Consider the following 15,756-nt stretch of genomic DNA (forward strand, 5'->3'; position numbering starts at 1 on the left):
CTCGTAGTATCTGCAGCACATCTGTCCAGGACCTTCTGGCTTTCAGGGCTTCCATTGAGAAGTCGGGTATAATTCTGATAGGTGTGCATTTATATGTTACTTGATCTTTTCTCTTTGCAGCTCTAATATTCTTTCTTTATTCTGTATGTTTAGTGTTTTGATTATTATATGAGGAGGGCTTTTTTTGGTCCAGTGGTTTAGTCTATTTGGTGTTCTGTAAGCTTCTTGTACCTTTATCCCTCTTGAGAAAACTTTTCTTCTATGATTTTGTTGAATATATTTTCTGTGCTTTTGAGCTGGACTACTTCTCTTTCTTCTATTCCTATTATTCTTAGGTTTGGTCTCTTCATGGTTTCCCATATTTCCTGGATATTTTGTGTTAGCTTTTGTTAGATTTAATGTTTTTTTAAACTGATGAATCTACTTCCTCTACCATATTTTTAACTCCTGAGATTCTCTCTTCCATCTCTTATAACCTGCTTGCATCTGTAGTTCCTACCCATTTACCCAGCTTTCCCATTTCCACAATTCCCTCAGTTTCTGTTTTCTTTATTGTCTTTATTTCAATTTTCAAGTCTTGAAATGTTTGCTTTTCCTGTTTGATTCTTTTTCCTTGGTTTTCTTGGCTTTCTCTAAGAGATTTATTGATTTTTCTCATTGTTTTGTCTTTCCTTCATTTCTTTAAAGAAATTCATTTCTTCTTTAAGGGTCTCTATCATCTTCAGAAAGCTCTATTTAAGGACATTTTCTTCTCTTTCTTCTGTATTAGGATGTTTAAGCTTCCTTTTGTAAGACCACTTCAGGTGTTGCCATATTGCTCTTTAGACTGTTGAATGTATTCTTGCATTGGCCCCTACCCATCTTTTCCTCCAAAGGGTGCAGGTGGGGCCCTGGCTTAGGTGGTCACTCTTCCTTTTTGTGCAGGGCAGGGTGCATACCTCTGATAGTTCTTAATGCGGCTTTAGGTCTCCTTTTCAGGTGTAGTCAGGGCCAAGACTCCACTAGTCAGAGGTGCAGAGGGGGATGGTTGCAGGTGTAAGGAGGCTTCTCCAGGTTTTCTGAGGTTTGTTGATTGGGGTTGGGCCTGTGATGTTCCTCTGTGGACTAGGGCCTTTCCAGGGGCAGCCAGGTCCAAGGCTCCTGTGGTTTGAAACAATGGGGGATGGCTGTAGGTGTGGGGAGACTGTTCCCAGGTCCCTGGTGCGTAGCTGTGTGTGGGTGGTCACAGGATGTGCCTCAAGGGTCTAGGGTCCAGAGAGCTGGGTCCTCTACTTGTAACCCCAGACATTCACCTCTCTCTCCATTCCTATATTATAGTCATTTAGAACCAAACTATTTCTTCTTAGTAATCTCAGTTTTACTTCTAACTGCATTAGTCCCCAGGTTTGTTTTTGCACAAGACTCAAAAAGGTAAGAGGTGTTTAAATTAAAAAAATTATTTTTCCTCGGAAAGCATTTTATGAGAAGCAAACTTTATGCTCTATTGTAACATTGGGAAAACTCTGAGCCTATCTTAAGTGAGTCTTTTCCTTCACATGAGAGCTTAAAAGAGCCCATGGATGTGTGCTCGCAGAATGAAGGTATCATGGCAATGCTTTTAAGGGTGACTGTTAAATTTGAACATCTGTAAACAGCAGCTCAGAATGACCCTGACACAGAACAGGCTCACAGCTCAGGCGTGCTGAGCCCCAACCCTGCTTTTTACCAATGTTATCTTCTCCACCTCCAGCTCTGCAGAGAATCAGAGTATTTATGTTGCTAAAGCTGAATTAATCCTATGTAAACTGTCCTTTCATTTACCATTTCAGGTCATAAGGCTAACCTCGGGTATAGGAAATGTCTATTAATTTATTTTGTTTTTTTTTACCATTTATTTTCCTTTACATCCATGTTTTTTTTTTTTTTTTTTTTTTTTTTTTTTTTTTTTTTTTTTTTTTTTTTTTTTGTATTATCCATCCACATACGGAATTCCTATGATTTTTAATTTGGGAAGGCCTCCTCGATGCATCTGCTTATGTTGCTCACTAAGGAAATAATGTAGAATGAATGATAATTAAGTAGTAGATATAGTTCTAATCACAGAGTATGAAACTTAATATACAACAATATCAGGATATAGGTCATGGCTATTGTGAAGCATCATTGCTTTGTGGGTTGGTCGTGAAGCATAGCGTGTATTATGCAGTCATAAAGCTAGAAAATTAAAGTGACTATTTCTGCTGCAGGTTTTCACAGTGAGACTGTATTCTACTAATGCAAAGTAATTCCCCTTAGTACTCTAGAATTGAGAGACTTGGAATCATGCCTGGAAATGATGCCCCAGAAGATTATGAGATTAGAGACAAAATGAATTATCGCCACATTATTGGAAAATTCAATGAAATATTAATTTTGCTTGAATTTTAAAAGAGGCAGGGTTTAGCAGTAGCTCGAATGGCCTTTATAGACTTTATTCATTTTTGCATTCATTCAAATATTTAAAAAATTTTTTTTGTCTGTTTCCTCTTTCTCCGTCTTTACTCTTTTTCATGTTTTTCTGATGCTTTATATTTAACTCTTAGCTAATGCACATTTGACTAGTTCTATATGCCTATAAATTTCTTATTGCTGTGTATGAGGTGATGATTATATACAGTAACAATGTACATTATCTGATGCTGAGGCCTAACACACACATTATCTTGTTACAATGAATGACATTTAGAAAGATATTTCATGATCATGTGTTACATTCCTCTACTCTAGCGGATGATGTAGTATTTGTAGAACAAGTCATACTGCCTTCTATGGAAAATCTAGCAACTTTCTCTCAGACTTTTATTTGTTTGTCTAATTATTTTAAATTTATCTTTAAATTTGTTTAAAGCAGCAGTTAGCATGCAGCCACAGCTACATGGTGTCCTCACATTGACCTGAGAAGTTCCTTTAATCTTTTAGGGACTTCAGTTAGGGTAAAACTCCATTCCTTTTTTAAAGCTTTTCTTCTTCTCTTATATATTACATCCCAACCACAGTTTTTCCTTTTTCCACACCTCCCACTACTTCTCCTCTCCCTCAGATCAACTCCTCCTCTATTCCCCTGCAAGTCAATAGAAGGAAATGGATCCCAAACACAGACAGAAGAGTCAGAGACACCTCCACCCCATTCCCACTGTTGGGAGTCCTACAAGAACACCAAGCTAACAACTGTAAGGTACAAGTAGAGGACTTAACTTAGCCCCATGCATGCTCCATGTTTGCCACCTCAGTTTCTGTGAGCTCTATGGGCTCTTTAAAGCCAGATTCTTGACCACCCTAGGGAAAAGAATTTCACACTGAGCCAGTGATGAAATTATAGAGTGACTGTAGCAGCTATGAAAGTAGGCACAAGTACATTAAGCAAGGGGTAAGGGTTCTGTCCTTTATATAAATGCAGTTTCCAGTCAGAGTCCTAGGAAAGGCCAGTTTGTAGCTGGGAAGAGAGGCAGGTGCTGAGCAGCTTTGTGTTTGCGTTCTCCACTCTTATATTGTAAGAGTCTTCAGCCATACTTGAGGAGTGATCTTCTTTCCCTTCTTGTTCCTTTGTCTATAGCCCACGTCCCCACAATTCTTTCTGCGCCATTTATAACCTTCTTCCAGTTGCTTAATTGCTTTTGATAAATAACATTTAAGCATCATGTATGCAGCATAGGTCAATTGTTAGGATACTGTGACGGTTTGAAAGAAAATGACCCCCAAAGATAGTGGCACTATTATGGGTGTGGTCTTGTTGGAGGAAGTATGTCATTCTGGGGGTGGGCTTTGAGGTCTCATATATCTGCAAACCACACCCAGTGAGACAGAATACTTCCTGTTGCCCACAACAACATATATATAGGACTCTCAGCTACTTCTCCAGCACCATATCTGCCCGTGTGCCACCTTGTGCCACCATGATGGTAACAGACTGAATCTCCAAACTGTAAGTGAGCCACCTCAATTAAATGGTATGTTTATATAAGTTGCCATGGTCATGGTGTCTCTTCATAGCAATAGAAATCCTAACTAAGGCAGATACTTAAGTCATTGTTTTGGTTGCTGATCTTTGATATAGGTTCAATATATACTAGTATGGCCCCAAATCCATTGTGTAGCCAAAGATGACCCTAAATTTTCAAGATTCCTGCCTTTATCGGCAGAGTGCTCTGATTACAGAAATGAGCTGCCCTGCTTTATCCAGTGCTAGAAATTGAAAAGAAGAAATAAGAACCCGAACTTATAAGCTAGATTATCAGCCTCAACCCTTCTGATGGAAATTTGCTAGCTGAGATTTGAACTAAGGGAACAATGATGACCTTGAATTAGAAGCTCCTTGTAGTATCAGAGTTTGAAGTCTTCGTGTTAAAATGTATCACCTTTTTGTGTTTGTTTCCTAGAATAGTGAAGGGCCTTTTCCTTTTCAGTGAGTAAATGACACAGATATTAACACATTCCAAAATTTATAAGACAAGGGTCCACATGTGTTTTGAGTTATTGTCTTTTTCTATTTTAATAACTTGCCCAAAGGAATGATTACTTTAGTTTGGTAGCTTTCACTGTATAGTTCAAGGGGCTGTGGCACAGTATCGGACAGAGAGTAGCTACATCAAACGAGATAGTTCCCCATTTCAAGGGTTCTGGTATTGGAATGTCTTTAGGAGAATATGCGTTGTGGTAGTTATTGGTGCGTGTGTCTCAGGCACCTTCAATTTTTCTCTGTTCACTATTAGTTCCAGATGATGTACAGTCTTGCCTTCCCAGCCCGGATCTGCTTACTCAGTCTGGCAGATGAGGGAAAAGGAGATAAGATTTAAACTGAGCAAGAGGACTGCCTGTAACAAAGATGTGGAAACCAGAGATGTAAAATTGGGGTAATAATGCGTAAAACACCTCAGCAATTTTCGTCATGAATTGACCCTCATTTGTGTTGAAGTCCACATTCAGCATAGTGACTTTGAAATGTCTCTTCTTATCCCTGATGTCGTAAGAAGCTTCAAAAGAATATTCTTTGACATAATTGTTAATATGCCAAACCAAATGTATACAGTTTTGCGTATATGTATAATTTTATTTTTTGCTTCCTTAGGTCATAAGCCTATTTTTATCCTGGAGTAATTTAAAATTTCTAAAGCAGTGCATTTAGCTAAATAACTATGTTTATTATAATAAGGGAATATGAAAAGAAAAGGGCATTTAATTGTTAAATGCAATATCTAAAACCAGACCAATTTCAAAGGCATTTTGTTTCTATTTAAAGCATATAAATTATCAGGACACTCTGCCTCCCCTCTTTGAATTATGAGCCTGGAAAAATCTCAGCCACTATTGATGCATAAACTTTGTTCAGTAACAATGGCTAGAACACACACACACACACACACAAACACACACACCACACACACACGTGAATGCACAAATTCACATGAGCGCACACACATTTACAGACACTGTTGATGTATAAACTTCAGTCGGTAGCAATGGCAAGAGCACGAACACACACACACACACACACACACACACACTTTTACAAATAAAAACACACATTCATATATCTTTATTTACTTTTTTTCTCATTTTTTTTAATTAAAAATTTCCATCTCCTCCCCTCCTCCTCCCCCTTCCCTCCCCTCCCTTCCACCCATACCCCCAGTCCGCCCCTCTCCAAGCCAAAGAGCCATCAGGGTTCCCTTGTATGTGATAATAGGTCTCATGCAGCCATTAAAATTCTCCTAGATTTTACTCCGTTTTCAACTCACTCTCTTATTTGAGATGACTATTTTTATTTCCTCTCCACTCACCTCCTTTCTCTAATACTCACTCACACATCTTAATTGTTTTCCCTAAGAGCTAATGACCTACATCTTATTCAAATGAGAAATACTGCTCCAAAGAAAAATCCAATTTTCTCCTCTCACCAAATTACCAAGCTGCAAGTAATTCCTTGTATTTCCCTGAGTCAGCTGTTCTTTGTGTAGGATGTTTGAATTATTCTATTTATCTTGGGATAGTTGCTTCACTTGTGGATTTATCTATATAACTTCATGTGTGTTCAAGACTTTCCTGCATTTATCTTCTATTTTTTCTTTATCGTCATTTTTGTTTCTATTTAACTCGAGTTTTTCACCTGTATTGTGCATATTAGTAGTTCAAATTCCAATGGCTGGCTGCTGTTTTATCTCATGTCACCTTCTGGTTCCTGTCTTTATTCTTTGCTCCTATTTATAGCAAATCTTTTAAGTTTTCTGTTTCCTCTATTCATTTTCTCACTTCCTATTCTCTCAGGAGTCAAAACCAGTTAGCCTACTTATCATACGATTATATCTCCCAGACTTCTGAAACTGCAGTGGAAAAATCCACAGCATAGTGTAAAACTAGCAGTTTTTTTTTTTTCAAATTTCTACTTTGTAGTAATTACAAACCACTTGTTCATTTTTTTTCTTCTGGAAATATTCTTCATTATGCTATTGGAAGAGGATACTTTCTTCATTTTTTTTTTAACCTTTACTGCTTTGGGTATGAACTGTTTCCATATTTTGCCTAGTGGGTAGAATGTACTTTGACCAGCTATCACTTGTCTGTTCCCAACTCTATAATGTTATCTCTATTGCTATGATAAAATATTCTAAAGAAAAGCAACTTTGAGGAGGAAAAGATTTATTGTGAGTTATAATTCCAGGTTAAAGTGTGTTAGTACAAGGAAGTCACAGCATGATGAGCTTGAGACAGATGGCCAAGTGACATTCCCAGTAAAAGGTAGAGAGAATCAAATGTATCCTTTCTTGCACCTCAGCTAACTTCTTTCTTATACTGCTCAAAGCCCCATGCCTCGAGGATGTCACCACCCACAGACGTGCCAGCAGGTGAATCTCATTTAGGAAGTCTCTCTAATGTGGACCTATGTGGAAGTTTATTGCATAATATTCTTTACACTATATGAAGATAGTTGAATAGAGAGCTGAATGGCCGATAACTAGGTAGGAAGCAGTTAGGTTGGCCTTCTGGGGATAGAGAGCACTCAGAGAAGAAAGGCAAAGTTGTCAGCCAGACCCAGAAGAAGCAGGACATGCAGGGCAAGAAATAAAAGCCATGAGCCACATGGCAGAGTGTAGGTGAACAGAAATGGGTTAATTTGCAGTATAAGAACTAGTTAGAAAGAAGCCTGAGCTAAGGGTGAGCTTTCATAATTAAGAAGTCTCTGTTTCATTATTAGGGAGCTGGCTGGTGGGACAGAGAAAAACTTGTTACAGAATTTGTTTGTTAGGTTACATACTCAATGATGGCGAATTTTATTTATATGCATATGAATCCTTAATTTGTTTAACTATTGGATCATAGATTGCGTCAATTTTGATGTTTAAAACTAACCAGAGCACTCTGACCTGAGCTATCAACTGTAAGCCGGGCACTTAGCCTCCATGTATCGATTCTTACCTGCTGCCACACAACTCTTAAGTCAGCCACTCATTTTGAGCTGTTCATTTGGTATCTAAGGACAAACACTTCCTAAAGAGAAGCCTTTTTAAAAGTCTCTCTCTCTCTCTCTCTCTCTCTCTCTCTCTCTCTCTCTCTCTCTCTCTCTCTCTCTCTCTCTCTGTGTGTGTGTGTGTGGGGGGGGTATGTGTGTGTGTAGGTGAGTGTGGGAGTGTGAATTTATTTATGGGTGTGTGTAAAAGAGTAAGCATGAATGTGAGGAAAGGATAGAAGAAGATGCCAAGGCCTCGGAGCTGTAGCTATAGGCGTTTGTAGGCAGTGTGGCTTACTTATATAGGTAGTTACTGAGATCTGAGCTCTGGTCTTCATGATTGTGTGGCAAGCCCTATTTTTTTGAGACAGAGTTTCTCTATGTAGCCCTGGCTGTACCGAACTCATTCTGTGGACTCAACTGGCCTTGAACTCACAGGGAACTGCCTGTCCGTGCCTCCTGAGTGCTGTGATGAAATATGTGCCCCCACCACCAGGCTAGCAAGTACTCTTAGTCACTTAGTCATTTCTCCTGCTCTCCTGTGAACAATCTTGAATTCCATCTTTCAAATTTTGCCTTTCCCAATCATAGGTTCTTTATTTGTGACACTGTCATTTATTCATTTTAATGGTCACTATTCTTCAGTTCTCTCCCTCTCTCTTCTTCAGTGTTCACCCATACTGAATCATATCTCCCTCTGAAAGAGACAGTAACAGAACTTCAGAGCATCAGAGGGCATAATTCAGTGAGGAAGGCAATCAAAATGTCAAGAAATTTGTGGCACAAGTCACAAATAAATCCATAGTTTGCACATTTTAAGAGACGAGGGTGATAGCCAGGCAATGATGGCGCATGCCTTCAATCCCAGCACTCGGGAGGCAAAGGCAGGCGGATCTCTGTCTCTTCGAGGCCAACCTGGTCTATAAGAGAGTTCCAGGATATGCTCAGAAGCTACAGAGAAACCCTGTCTAGAGAGAGGGAGGGAGAGAGAGAGAGAGAGAGAGGGAGGGAGGGAGGGAGGGAGGGAGGGAGAGGGAGGGAAGGAGAGGGAGGGAGGATGAAAATGGCATTAGTTCTTAAGAGTTGGAAAGAACTGGGATTTCGATATAACAGAAAACAAAGATAAGAGAGCAAGAGAGGAGCTCTTGCTTGCTCCAGAAATGAGTAAAGACTTACAGAGTGGATTCTGACTGAGTGCTGAGACTTTGGTCTCCAGCTTCCAGTCATCAATGCCCACTTCTAGAAGAAACTGAAGGACCAGGTAAGATGAAAAAGCTGACATCAGTTATCTCAGTCAAAACAAGAAGCAACATATTCATTTAAGATCTAAATTAGAATCAGAAAATATTTGAAAGAGGTTTTGTAGGGTATCAAACACGAATAAAAGGAATGCTGAGATGATCATATTTTTTTTCTTTCAGTTTATTTATATGATGGATTACATTGATAGATTTTCATATGTTGAACCAGCCCTGCATCTCAGGGATGAAGCCTACTTGATCGTAATGGATAATATTTTTAGTGTGTTCTTGGATTCTGTTTGCCAGAATTTTATAGAGAATTTTTTCATTGATGTTCATGAGTGAGATTGGTCTGTAATTCTCTTTCTTGGTTGGGTCTTTGTGTGGTATTGGAATCAGGGTGACTGTAGCTTCATAAAAGGAGTTTGGCAATGACTCTTCTGATTCTATTATGTGAAACACATTAAGGAGTATAGGTATCAGCTCTTCTTGGAAGTTCTGATAAAATTCTGCATTAAAACCATCAGGTCTTGGGCTTTTTTTGGTTGGCAGGTTTTTTTATGACAGCTTCTACTTCCTCACTACTTATGGGTCTATTTAATTTGTTCACCTGGTCTTGATTTAATTTTGGTAAATGGTACTTATCCAAAAACAAGTCCATATCTTTTACATTTTCCAACTTTGTGGCATATAAGCTTTTGTAGTAAGACCTAATGATTCTCTGAATTTCCTCAGTGTCTGTTGTTATGTCCCCCTTTTCGTTTCTGATCTTGTTAATTTGCATGTCCTCTCTCTGCCTTTTGATTAGTTTGGATAAAGGTTTGTCAATCTTGTTGACTTTCTCAAAGAACCAGCTCTTTGTTTCATTGATTCTTTGGATTGTTTTCTGTGTTTCTATTTTGTTGACTTTAGCCCTCAGTTTGATTATTTTCAATCTTCTACTCCTCCTGGGTGAGTCTGCTTCTTTTTTCTTTTCTAGAACTTTCAGCTGTGCTGTTAAGTCTCTAATGTGAGCTTTCTCTGTTTTTTGTTTTTTTTTTTTTTTTTTTTTTTTTAAAATGTGGGCACTTAGAGCTATGAACTTTCCTCTTAGCAAGTCCTGAGGGAGGAGACACTCAGGTCACTTCGAACTCAGGGATCTCTCAGAGTCATTTTTTTTCACTTGTACTGAATATGTAAATAAATTAAAAAGTTTACTTATTTACCCTGATTATATTTTTGAAACAACATGCTCTTAAACTATTAATTTTTTTTCAGCAAATTTTGGAGGCACATGTTTATTTTTATGTCATCAGTAGACTGTGTGCTTTCTTAAAACACAACTTATTTGGTTTGGAATTCAACTAATGTTTGCTATAGGTATTTCCTCCATGCTAAGCATGGAAAAAGTGCAGTCTGTTAGCGTTCAGATCCCTGTGCTTTTTTAGGGCATCATTTTCTAATTCATTTGTTGGCTTGTTGTAGACGCAGAGATATGGAAGCACTCAGTGTAGGGATCAAATGGCCACGTTGTTTGAATGGATGCCCCGAAAGGGAGATTTTCACGTTAGTTCAGCCAAGTAGGTTAAGGTTAGTTGCCAAGAGTTTTCTAAATGTGTTCAAATGATTTGCCACAAAAAAACTAAATCTAATCTTCGGTAAGAAGAGGCTTCTTGAGAACATTCCAGTTCCAGTGTGAGTAAGTGTAACGGAGACGGCAGTGGGGGATGGGGTGGGGGGACTGGATGCAGGGTAGGCCTGGGTGAAGAAGGCTGGAATTTGGGGCAGTGTATCTGAGAATGTTTCACCTTCAGGTCAGCCTGGCAGCAGCTCAGGAAGGAAGTGTTGGGGCTGATGGGATTGCCCACATCCTGGAATCTTGGCAACAGAGACATTAAAGACATTTGATTAAGACGAGGCGGCACGTGTTTCCCGTCTTGTACACAAGCAGTTCAGCTGATCGTTTATAGAGTAAAGAATATGAGTCGCAGTTGCCTGTGCTTACTACAAAAAGAATCCCGAATCTCACCTAGACCATCTGAGAAATGGTCTCTGCTGTGTTTGAACTTAGAAGAGAAGGGAACATTTCTTGAACTTTTGTTTGTTTTCAGAATCGCAGGCCCAGGGTCAAGTACGTTACTTTCAAACAGGTAATGAGGAGAAATGTTTTACCAGTTATAATAGAAGCATTAATAGGTAAGCAAAATAGAAAACTAAAAAATAAAATTGATCTTACTATGATCATACCAAAGGTAAAAGGAAAATAGTCATGGTAGCAATGGCGAAAGCAGAAGGTGTTATTTACTATGTCCAAGTAGTTCTGTGTGCTGGCCTGGCCAGTGTATCCATCCTTGTTCCCACGGTGAGGAAAGCATTAATGTCTGAAGCCCTCCTTTCCCCTACACCTTGGTTTCACCTCAGGAAAATGTCTTCCTTTATTCTGGATGTCCACTTAAGTTGGACAATGTATGATTTGGGGGCCTGTTTTAAAATTGGCAAAAAGTAATCTCAGACCTTTGCCCAGACCCAAGTTCTTTATAGCTCAGTGCGCTGCTGTATAGTTATCATAGCCATCCTGCTGTGTAATATTCTTGTGAGTCCATTATGATAAAATGGTCCTATTAAATTAAGAAAGAAATCCCAAAGTAATCAAAGAATGATTATAATATTTAAATTTTAAAAAGAGCAATCTGTTTTGTTTATCTTAAAACAGCAATTAAATATGTGTAAAATGGTTAAAGCAGTAAGTTCAGACATATTTATAATTATCGAGTTTTTTTAACATTTGGTGTAATTTTAAAACTGTGCCTATTGTCAAAATGCCAACATATCAACTTTTTTACCAAGGAAAAGAATTCAAATGTCAAGTTCTTTTCAAATACATCACCTCAGTGACACATGGAATATTTGAAACTGAATCAAAAGTTTATACTATTGTTTTGTGGGTAGAGATGAGATAGAATGCATATCTTAGTCATAGAAATCTATAGTCTTTAATTTTAGGCTTTAACAGCATTAACTAGGCAACCATACTGTTTCTTCTAGTCTGCGAGAGGAATTCAGGAGGTTTCGCCAAAGACAGCTTCCCCTCTGTAATTGAATCCCATGGTTCTCGGTCACTAGGACAGATAGAGAAATATTTGATGAAATGACCAAGGCTGCAGATTTACTGAATTACAGTAGTGTGTGCACAATTTAAGAAGGGAGAAGAGAGCACAGGCGTATGAACATTGCTGCAATAGAATAGCTGGGATTTTTTTTAAGCAGATAAAGTATTGCTTTGGATTTCTGCAAAGAACAGAGTTTGTACTTCCAAAGTAAACTTCAGAATTCAGGTTTTCCACAATCCACACAAGTCAAGTATGTGATAAATGTTTATTTCAGCATAAACAATTGTGTTTTCTATTAAATATTCATTAGTCTCTGAGAATATTTTTCTTAGCAGCATTATTTTCTGTGTAATTATCGCATTTTAGAGAAAGGCAGAGCTGACTCTCATTAAGGACACAAACTCTTAATGAAAACCCAGGAAGAAAATAGTTTAATTGGCATTGGAAAGAATCATAATGAAACCTCAATGTGTAACTACTGAAACGTGGCCAGAGTCTGAGCAGTTCAGCTCAGGATCACACACTGGAGTACACATACGAGGATCCAGTTGTCACTGGCAGGAAAGGGATTGTTCTGAATTGGGTGTCACCTTCTGGTCCTAAGGATGTGGGAACCCTTGTCCTCACCCGGAGACGGAATGGTGGGACCCCTCCAGGCTGATATCAGAGAACAAGCATAGCATTTAGTTGCTGGATAACTACACAGCCTTTTGTGATGTGCCAGCATCGACCCAAGATCTAACTGTGCAGTGCAAGAGCAACAGCGGTTGAAAGGACTTTTGATGTGCCTTACACAAAAAAACAAAAACAAAAACAAAAACAAAAAACCCCCACTGTTATCAGAATAAAGCCATTTAAACTCATGAACTTAAATGCCAGGAAGGATAGGGTGCATATTTTCGCTTTTCTTTTGGATTAATTAAACCAAGAACCCAGATGCACCTCTTAGTCCATTCTTTGCTCCTCCAACTGTCGCAGAACATGCTAAAACAGACCCCTAGAGAGGGGCAGGAAGTGCTCTGCTCTAAAGGCTCGTGGTGAGACTAGGCGCTCTGGCCACAAATCAGGTGTCACCTCATGCGCCATCTTTGCATGTTCCTCTTTCATCAGACCTTTGCCTCGTCACAGAGTCCCATGTCCACTCTCTCCTACCTACAAATATGGTAAGAATGTGAAAACAGGGAAGCTGTTATACTTGTCTGTTATCTTGATACAATCATTATACTGCATTATATATAATGTCCTAAAGCATATCTTTGGAAATAGCAATTATTTTTATGAATGTGATTAGGTCCAGGTCATGCGTGTGCTAGAGGAAACAGATAAGTGTGTGTGTGTGTGTGTGTATTCAGTTGGAGAGTTTAGAGGACACTGCTGTACTTGATTTATCATGTCTCATGAAGTTTCCATTTATGCACTACTTTTGGGTTTTTGTTTTGTTATTTTGTTTTTCTTGCAGTCACTTAGATTTGAGCTGTTGAGCTTACAATGCACACTCATAAAATCTATAAGAATGTTCTAAACTGTTTCACTACTTGGGGGATTTCAGCAGATAACCTGCACAACAGACACTACTTGTGTCAAGGCAAGCATCACAACCGAGCTGCATCGTGCTAGCAGGATGGAGGTGCTATCCATACATACCCTTTGCACACTAGTGGGTTCCAATAGTTCAACTACCTGCATGGTACCAGTTTGGAGGGTGGCATTAATTGCGGATCTAAGATTGCCTGGAATCCTCTAACTGCCTCACAGACTTGCACCGTCACAGTTGTGTACAAGGCTCGGGTGTACAATTTAAATGTTTCTTTATTACCCACAAAGCACCCTTTGTTTTTGCACTTCGGCAAGTTTGCTATCTATAACTGAATATTAACCTCATTTAATTATGATGGCTTCATCTTTGTGAACAATAGGATCTTAAAGTGACTTTTATATATTGATCTCCTGTGTGTTTTAATCAGTTTTTGCTCCCCCTTTTAATACTCCAAAACCTTTCCTGGGACATTGAATCCAAATGGAATCACAAGTGTAATTGAAACCCCAAACCATTTTACAAATTCTAATATTAAATCTACATCTCGTTTCCATCATCATAACAATAGGGCTGTATTTTTAGAAAACAAAAGCTTCAATATCACACTGATAAGCAGAAAATTGCTTTTCCTTAAAAGACTGCACATTTTCAATGTTTTAACCCAGCTCTAAGCATCAGTGGTTTAATTTCTGCTCAGTATGTTGTTTAATTAAACTATGTTGACTGACTCTAGAGATCTTTAAATATTTCACTTATAAACTAAATTAAATTAATATAAAGTGGCCTCTGCATTTCATCTGCTGTTAATAGGTTGTAAAGAAAATGTAAGATAAATATAGTCTAATTAGATCTAATGTCTATGTTTATCTCCTCTGCCCCGTTGTCCTCTCCAGTCCTTTGCTCTGTCTCCCTTACCTCTTTCTTCTCACTGGATGCTTTGAGGATTTATTTTTCCTTTGGAAGACTTATGTAACTGGATGATGTTGTGTCATGGTGCAGTTTTTGCATTGCTTTAAACATTTGGGGTTTGTTGAGCTTCTTGGATCTCTGGGGCTACAGTTTCACCAAGGTTGGAAAGGTCTTACCCTTTACAGCATTGCTTCAATACTCCCTTCCATCTTCAACTCTCTGACTTCAGGAAGTTTGGACCACATAGAGTTTTCACACAGTTGAGAATGCATCCTCTCCTCTCTCCCTCCCAACTTCCTTCTTCCTCTGATTCCTCATAGTCCTTTCCTCTGTTTCAGGCTGGTCTCTATGTTCCACACTTCTCTCGGTTCCACTCTTCATTCTACTGCAATTTTTTTTAACCAGCCACTCATTCTAACTAGAAGTTTTGGCAAAATACATCTGTGTCTTAGTTCACAGTTCCTTGACATTAGCTCTGTCTTCTTCTCAGGAGGGCAGGTCATAGCAGCTCTCACATATCCACCGTCCTTCTCTTGGTCAGTTTTCATTGATTTTTCTCTTTAGTTTGCATTCCATTGTTTGGTTTCGTTGCACTCCTGATTTTTGACTGCTTATATGAATTGTGTTTTCCTGGGTTGTGAATAATGCTCGAATCTTTAACATCCTCTTGAGTATACATTCGAGATGAGAATGTTCTTGGAAACAGTTTCATTCATGGGGTGATCTTTCTTTTAAACATTGTCAGCTTTAATTCTTGTCTCATATTTTCCCCGCTGATAAAAGGAGACATTTCTCACTAATCTAATTCTCTTGAAATCAGTTTCTCTCGTTGCTCATTGTTGTTGACCTCTGTGTAACAGCCCTGCTCTCCCTAAACTTTAAGGATGATTCTTCAGATTTTCTGTCAGAGTAGTTTCTGCATGGACCCCTAGACTCTCTGCGTGATTTTCTCTTCTCTGGAGCTGTGAGATGAACAAGTATAGACCTTAGTTTCAGGGGACGTTGTCAAGATTTGACTGGGTTTCGTCTCCCTGGACTGGACATTCCTCTATTAAGCAAGTAGAGAAATTATTGAAAATATGAGATTAATGAGAGGTGTTGTTGTGCAGTTCAGTGTTTTAAGCGCTAGTCTGAGTGTTGAGAGCGCCGCTGGAATAGTAGTTTCTATGCTGACTGATACACTCAGGATAAAAGGCTTGATACACTCGTCCCAAGTAAGTGGCAAGACTGAGTTGAAGAATGTTGTGGGAAAAGTGTGGTTCCAGAGTCATAGTCAGTGCTTGGTCTTTTTCTTCTGTCACCTGGACTTTGGAGATCAGTGAAGAGGTTCCAGAGAGGCCTTAGCACGAGTCCCCTTGCTCTCTTGATGTTTGAAAGACGGAAGCACACAGAACTGGGATCCTTTATTGAACATGTGAATGTCCATTGATTTCTGTGATCAGGATTGCATTGGAAGATAGATAAAGGTAAACATTATGGAATACTATTTAGGGACAGAGTTAAGTGCTGCAATATGTTAGC

At 38.8% G+C, this 15,756-nt stretch overlaps 1 protein-coding gene across 2 annotated transcripts in view; it reads left to right on the forward strand.

Moving 5' to 3' along the window:
• Positions 1 to 15,756, forward strand: part of Gulp1 (GULP PTB domain containing engulfment adaptor 1) — a 231,620-nt gene that overhangs the window by 126,536 nt on the left and 89,328 nt on the right. The window lies entirely within an intron of this gene.

This window comes from Arvicola amphibius, chromosome 18 (assembly GCF_903992535.2).
Source record: "Arvicola amphibius chromosome 18, mArvAmp1.2, whole genome shotgun sequence".
In the NCBI taxonomy this organism is placed as follows: Eukaryota; Metazoa; Chordata; class Mammalia; order Rodentia; family Cricetidae; genus Arvicola; species Arvicola amphibius.